Genomic DNA, 7,804 nt, shown 5'->3' with positions numbered 1-7,804 from the left:
AGGTTTCACACTTGGGAAAAGAATTTTAAATCTTTGGTATGCTGAATGGATTAAAATATAAAAAAAATTACAATTTCATCAGTTTTTCAAAATAGGATGTGGCTTATAATACCCTTATGTAAGTTTTGTACTTTCTGAAGTAAGTCTGAACAAATTATGATAAAATTACTAAGAAATATTTCAGATTCTGCACTACTTTGGGGTCAGCACTTAAGCTGAAACAGTAATGGTACTGACCATGTTAAGTCCTTTGTATAAAAGGTTACATTAATGCGAGTCGTATCTTTCCACTGAAGCAGCGTTCAGATCATATCAGCTGGATTTGATCGACTCATCAGAGGCTTGTTGAAGTAAATCAAGCTGCAGTCATTGTTCAACTGTTAAAAAAAATGGCTGTGGCTCACATTTCCAGCAGAACATTGCTCACTGCACTGTGACAGTGGGAAATATGGCACCAGAACTGAGTGCAAGTGTCAGAAATCAGATCGCTGCTGTAAAAAAGAGGCTTTGTCAGATCATGAGCAGACCAAGGCAATCTCAAACATTGTGGATACTGGATCAGGCAGAGTAAAAGCAACTGCATGATCAGTAAAATATAGAAGTCAAGACTCCAATCAACTTTGAAGTTGGACATGCCAAAGTCACTCCCGCCTGACCGAGGAGAAGGAACACAGCATTCTTCAGAGACATGATCCATCTTCTGGTTTACATTTTTGTGAAGGAGGATTCATGCAACACGAAGAGCCCAAACACACCTCAAAGCTTTGACTTGAAGACCAAGGAGTGCCGACTGTCACGGACTTTCATCTGCAGTCATCTGACCTCAAACCCACTGAGCGTTTATTTAACGCTTGAAGATTTTGAAAGCCAAACATTCCTGACATGACAACATGCTCTTTGAACATTGTCACATCATGCTGGGATAAGTTAGTTATCAGGTTCTGGACCAACATGTGGAGTTCATGCAGCTTGAATTCTGCTGCCATTAAAGTCCAGCCCAGCAAACTTATGCCAAGATATTTAGAAATGTAACTTTTCACTCAAATCGTTAAGCTGATGTTATTATTTATAATTAAATAATACTGTTGTATCTTTATTGGTGTTTGCGGACCTGGGGAGCCGACTCTGCACCTTATGCTTTTGATACAGTAGCTGCATTTCAGAGGAAAGGCTACATTTATAACAGTTACTTGGAAGATAAAGATTTTTCCAGAGAAAACAGCATCAGCTAAAATATAACGCACAGTTCCTTTCTGAAGAAACTAGAAGTGAGCGGTTACTATCTTTACTTTGACAAGTTACAACATTTAAGTCAGCAAAAAGATCCTCAAAAATGTCTCCCAGCTGTGACAGTCCTGTAATATATCAGTTTTTGGTTATCTTTCAGGGAACCAAGAATACAATTTTACTGAAGAAGCACAAATTATAAGCGTTTATTAGACAGATTTTTTTTTTTTTTTTAGTCTGGAAGTGGCTGGGAGCTTTACATCCCAGTGTTAAAGTGCATCACAGAAAACCGAAAACCGATAACCAAGAGATATTGACAGAAGAGATTAACTTGTCTAATACAAAGAAGCTGAGTGAGTGTTGAGGGAGTTACGATACAGCGGTGAGGCCACGGCCTGGTTGAAGCACTGAAACAGATCATTTCCCACACACACTGTTCACACACTCTCCTACGCATTTCTCCATTACAGTTACGACACACCGTGTTGTCACGTTGTTTTGAAATAGAGAACCATGACTGTTTCTGATGTGGCTTTCTGTTTCCTGTTGATAGTGTTTCAGTCTGTCGGTGAGTCCCCAAAAGAGCATCGCAAACGGCTGTCAAATCTCTTGTTGTTATCGTGATCTGTTTATTTTATGGATTATACGAGATTATAGGGACTCAGCTACAATTTGTCTTCTCATTGTTTAAGTGCATAAGCTGATTGATGTGTCCTTTTAAAGGATCCATCTTCTGCGAGTTTCATTGTCAACAAATCCCCAGAAATGATGAAAACTAAAAGTGAGCCAATGCTATTAATTGGTATTTGACTGAGGTCATTAATGCCCTTTAACGTGATAAACTGTGGTTTATTCTGAGTCAATCCCACCTACACTGTCCTAAACATTTACATGTATGAATACACAGCTAAAAATGGTTCCTTGTACAATATCCTCTAAAAAATAACAGTGCCCAGCTGTTACGTTATTTATCTGAAATGATTTTAACACAGTAAATATGAAACTACGACTTACAGCTATAGAAAGAATCGGGAAGAACAAGGCTGAGGGTCACACTGGCTTGGTGAAGACAAAAGGTACTGAGAGTCACACTGCTTTTCATGGGATTTGTTGATGATAAAATAATGATAGCCTCAGGACTGTCAACAGATGCTGATAAGGGATCAGTTTGGCTGAGGGGCCTTTAATTTCCAGATGGGGTTTCAGCCCTGACATGTAGCTTATGCCACAGTCGATCCAGCGTTTCTAGGACACCTATTCAAGGGTTAATGAGACGTGTTGGACCCTCTGACCTCTCTGATTGGCAACAGAGAGGCAGCGTTACAGGCCGGGCCAGACATCAGAGGTCAGTACTTATCCTTTACACAATGGAAATCAAAAAGCACACGAGTGAGAAGAACAATCGAGCAAGTCGGAGAGAAGAAAAAGGGAAAAGTATCTGTACAAGTATCTGTACTGAACATAATTTAAAATTGATCCATCGTTTTTGAGTACATGACACTATTCATTAACATTACATAAAATAGCTAGAGCAGGAGGACGTGTATTTCCATCCTGTCATCATGTTTCAGATATGATTTTGTCTGGTGGAACAGCTCATGAAGTGTGTCCTTTGTGACACTTAACGTGGACGATCATATCATCCAACACATTTGACTACAGCTCAGCCTGAGTAGCTTCTTTTCAATTAGTCAGTGATGTTTTATTGCAATTCTGGGAAAAAAAGTGGTTACAAAATGGGTAACAGTATAACAATACAATACAGTAACATGATTCAAATTAAGATTTTAGTCTGATTTTCAAATTCTAAAATGCCAGAATGGTAACAAATGGCAGCACATACACAGTACTTAGCTCACAGCATCATCCTGGTAATAATACTTCCATGTATTGTTTTTCAAATAGTAGGTCATATATGACAGCTATGCATTTTAAATACTCAATATGATATGTACTTGATACAATATGTCAAAGAAAGGGTTCACTTTCAGGTTGTGTTAAGGCTCTTCGAGAGCACTGAGACGCTCAATATTTTTTCCAAATAGGAGTCCTACGTGCTTTAGTAGACAGCAACTGGACTGTTTTTGGTTCTTAAAATTGTTTCGTCTTTCATCCAAGAAGCTTCTTCAGTTCCAGCTGACTGATTGGGTCAGATAGTCGCACCCAAATGGCTAATGGCTAACGACCGGTTAGCAACCAAACACTCACACCAGGTGTGGCTGGTTGGGATGACTGAAGGTATTAATGGTGGTGAAACTGTCCAGGGAGGGATTTCAAGACTGCATTATAAGTAACTGATTAGTGGTGTTGATTTATCAGGTAGTTATCACCACTTGTACTTAAGCACTTAGGACTACCATGAAGGAGGGATGCGATAAGATGGACACCATTTACCAGACCATGGATGACTGACAATCTAGATAGGCATAATTTAAATGTGAAATAAAATTTTGCAATGTATATTCTGTTTTACAACACCCACACCAAAAGTAGTTTGAAATTTTGGAAATACCCTTATCCACTTTCTTGTTGAGTTTGATGAGAAGATCTATACTACTTTCATGTATTTTGGTCTTGGACCTCTCAGGTCATCAGGAACAGGCTCATTGTGTGTCCCCAGAACCAAAGCCAAACAAAGTGAAGCAGCATTCAGTTATTATGCACCTCGGCTATAGGACAAACTGTTAAAACTGTCATCTCATTTAAATCAGGTCTGAAAACAGTGTTGTTTACGACAGCTTTCTCAGACAAATCATCTTAGTTCTTAAATTTTTCATTCTTGTACGTTAAAATGCACCTTTATTGGCTTTAAACCATATCTCTGATTTTAATGTCTATTTTAATGTCTTCATATCTTGAAATTATACTGTAATTTTAACTTCAGTGTTCCTTTCTAAATGTATTTCTATGCCCCTGTAAAGCACCTTGAGTTGCGTATGAATGGTGTTATACAAATAAACTTGCCTTGCCTTTCATGCCTGTACCATATGTATGAGGCTACAGCTAGCAGCCTGTTAGCATATGTTAGCATAAAGACCGGAAACAGCTAGCAGTTAGCTTGGCTCTGTCCAAAGTCACGAAAATGTAACTAACAGCACCACCATATTATAATAAAATAATGTCTATTTGCAATTTGTCATTTTTTATACTTTACAAAGGTTTTAAATGCATCAAACAAAAAAGATATAACATGTTAATTAGGGAGCTAGTCGAGCTAGCCGTTTCTCCCTGTATCCAGTGACTGTGCTAAGCTAAGCAAACAGCTGCTAGTAGTAGTGTTTTATTTATTTATGGTATACACATCACTATAGTGTGTATAAATCTTCTCATCCTGCCTACTTTTGGCAAAAAAGCAAATAAATTTATTTCCAAAAATGCCTTTTAAATATGTAGTCAATCATATCACAGAGTTATTTAAACAGAGAATCATATTAGAAAATATCTGAGGCTTGATAAAGAGCTGTTTTTTTTTCCATTCCAAGTAAATGCATGAGAGGTTTACGTATCAATGCCAGACAGACGTGATGCGAGCACATCTTCAGACTCTGGTCAGATGAAAGGCTTCTAGACTTGCATCGTGTACACACCCCCGTTTTTTTAAGCGTGTACATTCATAAACAGAAGTGCAGATCAGTGCCAGAACCCTCTGAGTTGCTTTCGTCAACCTGTCGTCTGTGTCTGTATTCACAGTGAAGACACTGTGTGGTCTGATCTTTTCCCTTGTCACACAGAGAGAGGCTTTAATGACCAACGATTAAAATGTTTAGACTGTTTTCATGTCATATTTCAATGGGTAAATTGAGTTTTGCATTCAAAAAAGTGCGTGTGAGACAGAAAAAAAACAACAAACAAACCAAACCATCGTTCTGTCAGTGTGAATACAGCTCGTTTCATCCTCCGCCTCCTAATGTTGAGCGCATTTAGTTTTGTGAGACTTCGATTTTTTCTGCACTTGTCCTCCACCAACCATCTTCCTCACCATCGCTGCCACCTATGAAACACAAAAACATAAGATAATGAATAAGATGTCACTAAAATACCACATATTTATTTCTTTTTCTCTGTATCTAACACACTCACCTGCTCATTATCAGGAAACTGTCCTGTACTGAGCTTGGAGTAGATCAGCTGCCCATTCAGTGTCACCTCAAAACTGTCTGTCGAGGCGAAAAATGGGACATTAGTTCAGTATAAAAAATGATTCATGATGTACATTTACCAACAGTGTCTGCCCGAGAACCAGTTTAACAGGTGTATATGATAGAATTGGCACAGTGCTGTACCGACCCTGACAAAAACAGGTTTTTGGCAACTGGTGTTCAAACACAAAACTCTGACTCATGTTAATTTTTGACGTATTTGTTTACCTGACTCTGCTTCTACTGCCGGAACTATCAGGTGTGCTTGTATATAAAGCGCAGGTTAGTCTCACATTTTTTACTCACTATGCACACAACTCCTCGTCAATGGTTGATCCTACAAACTCATCTCTGTGCATCAAGGTTACATACTTTATTTTTTTTTCCCTTGTAAAAGTAATACAGGAAACATAATCTCTTCCTGCCTTCAAATGGTGTAAATATAACTGTTCATCTAAAATGTGCAGACTATAAAATATTTGCCTTCCCACTCGCTGCAGCTCAAGCACACCAGCTCACCTACAATTCTGCTCAAACACCACGAAACTACTCCGCTAAGCAATGAGAAGATCTAATATTGGAGTCATTCAGCCATACATGTTTGAATCAGAAGTTTCTGAATGAGAATATTGACACAGAAAGTCCCTCTACAAGAAGAACTAGTTTCTGTTGGTTTGTTACATATGAAACCCTGAAATCTGAGCTTATCATTGGTGCTTATGGCTTATTTTGTTAATAACTTATAGCATATTAAAACAAGGAGTCCAAATGAGTTTTAAAATGGTAAACGTGTTTTTTTTAAAAGAAGGGGCTAATTTTTTTTAATAATGAGAAGGAAAAAAAGCAACTTACTCTTTCTCCCCACGACTCCGTTCACCTTCACACCAGGAACCTGCCTGATGGTACTGGCTAGTTCCTGGTAGCGGTATGCGTAACCTCATCCTTTACTGTCACATGAACCACAAGAAAAAAAATAACAACTTATTAGGAAAAAAAAAACATTTCTCCACTTCTAACCAACATGAATATGATAAATTCAATTTATTACCTGGTGTTTAAAAAACAAACATATGGAAGAATCACAGGATGTAATGTTGGTAATAACTGCAATAAATGTGTGTTTATTACAGTGTGTCTGTAAAGTGAATTATCAGAGGAGGAAATTAAAAACTCACCAATATTCTACGGTGACTGTAGCCATGGTTTCAGAGCTCATTTATGAGCCTGTAGTAGAGTTCTGTAAACTCAGCGCAGCAAAGAGGAATGAAATGCGGAGTCACGATTACAGAACTCTATAGAAAGCAAACCACACCCAGTGGGAGGGGGGGACCACTGTTGAGCTCCTGCAGTTTTCAAATGACTACCTATCAAAGAATGCTGTTTGGGTATAATTACAGCTGCAGTTGATTTGTCTGCGGATGATCCAGAGACTGTGCTCATGCAAATCTCACCACATCTCCGCTGCTGAGGCCCCAGTGATAGTTCCCCATAGAAGCATCACGTTATCACACAGGTGCACAGGTGAGCAGTCTCGTCAGAGGCGGCTCAACAGAAGTTATCGTGTGAGGATTCAAATATCAGCAGCTGCTGTGCACCTGAGGAATCTGAGGCCTGTGTGAAAACAGCAGAGTCACTGTCTCCTCCTGAAGGCATATATTCAGGAATTTACAAATGCTTCACCTGCTGGATGTCAGGGTTGGTCGATGGCCAGTTTCACCAGTGTGTGACACCCTTCACAGATTTCTACTTAAAAGCTGCAGAGAGAAATACCATTGAATGGAACACAGTCATTCTTTTAAGACTTGAGCGATGTTGCTAAAGCTTTTTAACATTTTATTAGTTTAAAATGATATCCAGTACAAAATGTATACAGTAATACCCTTATGTTTGTCAGTTCCCCTGAATAAAATATTTTAATCTGTTCAGCTCATGCCAGATAACAGTATCTATAAGATACACTAGATTGTAATTTGCTCATACAATAGTTGATGACAAAGATATAGCAATAGTACCTTTGTAACAATAAAAACTATCAGCAATATTTTGGTGGACACATTTTCAATACAATAAAATTACGTATATTATTCTGTAAAAGTTGCATTGCAATCTGCCCATATCTTACAAGATTTTCAAATTCATGTATATCTTTTCATTAACTAAGAGACAAAAAGTTGTGATACAAGTCTTTATACATTTATAAAAATGATCTGGTGGCAATCTGCAGTGTTGCAGTGACTCAGTCTCAGCAGGCTGTCCTGTCTGGAGCTGCTGTAACAGATGTACAATGCACTTAGATTTGTTCTGCTTTTTTCTTCTTTTTTTTGGTAAAACAAGGCAACTTCTCAAATGTAATAATAAATAAACCCTCTGCACTGACACTGTACCTGTTTATATCCAGTTCATATTATATATATATATATATATATATATATATATAT

The 7,804-nt window shown here is 38.0% G+C and overlaps 1 long non-coding RNA gene across 1 annotated transcript; it reads right to left on the bottom strand.

The window, feature by feature from the left end:
* Positions 1–2,900: 2,900 nt before the first annotated feature.
* LOC111568474 (uncharacterized) lies at positions 2,901–7,781 on the bottom strand. The gene is made up of 4 exons (XR_002746123.3): positions 6,542–7,781; positions 6,219–6,313; positions 5,308–5,384; positions 2,901–5,218 (listed from the first exon to the last, which is right to left on the bottom strand). It is a non-coding gene; the product is annotated as an uncharacterized LOC111568474 (long non-coding RNA).
* Positions 7,782–7,804: the final 23 nt, after the last annotated feature.

The sequence above is a fragment of the Amphiprion ocellaris genome, chromosome 1 (genome assembly GCF_022539595.1).
Source record: "Amphiprion ocellaris isolate individual 3 ecotype Okinawa chromosome 1, ASM2253959v1, whole genome shotgun sequence".
Taxonomy (NCBI): domain Eukaryota; kingdom Metazoa; phylum Chordata; class Actinopteri; family Pomacentridae; genus Amphiprion; species Amphiprion ocellaris.
This window is presented reverse-complemented; position numbering and strand designations above follow the sequence as displayed.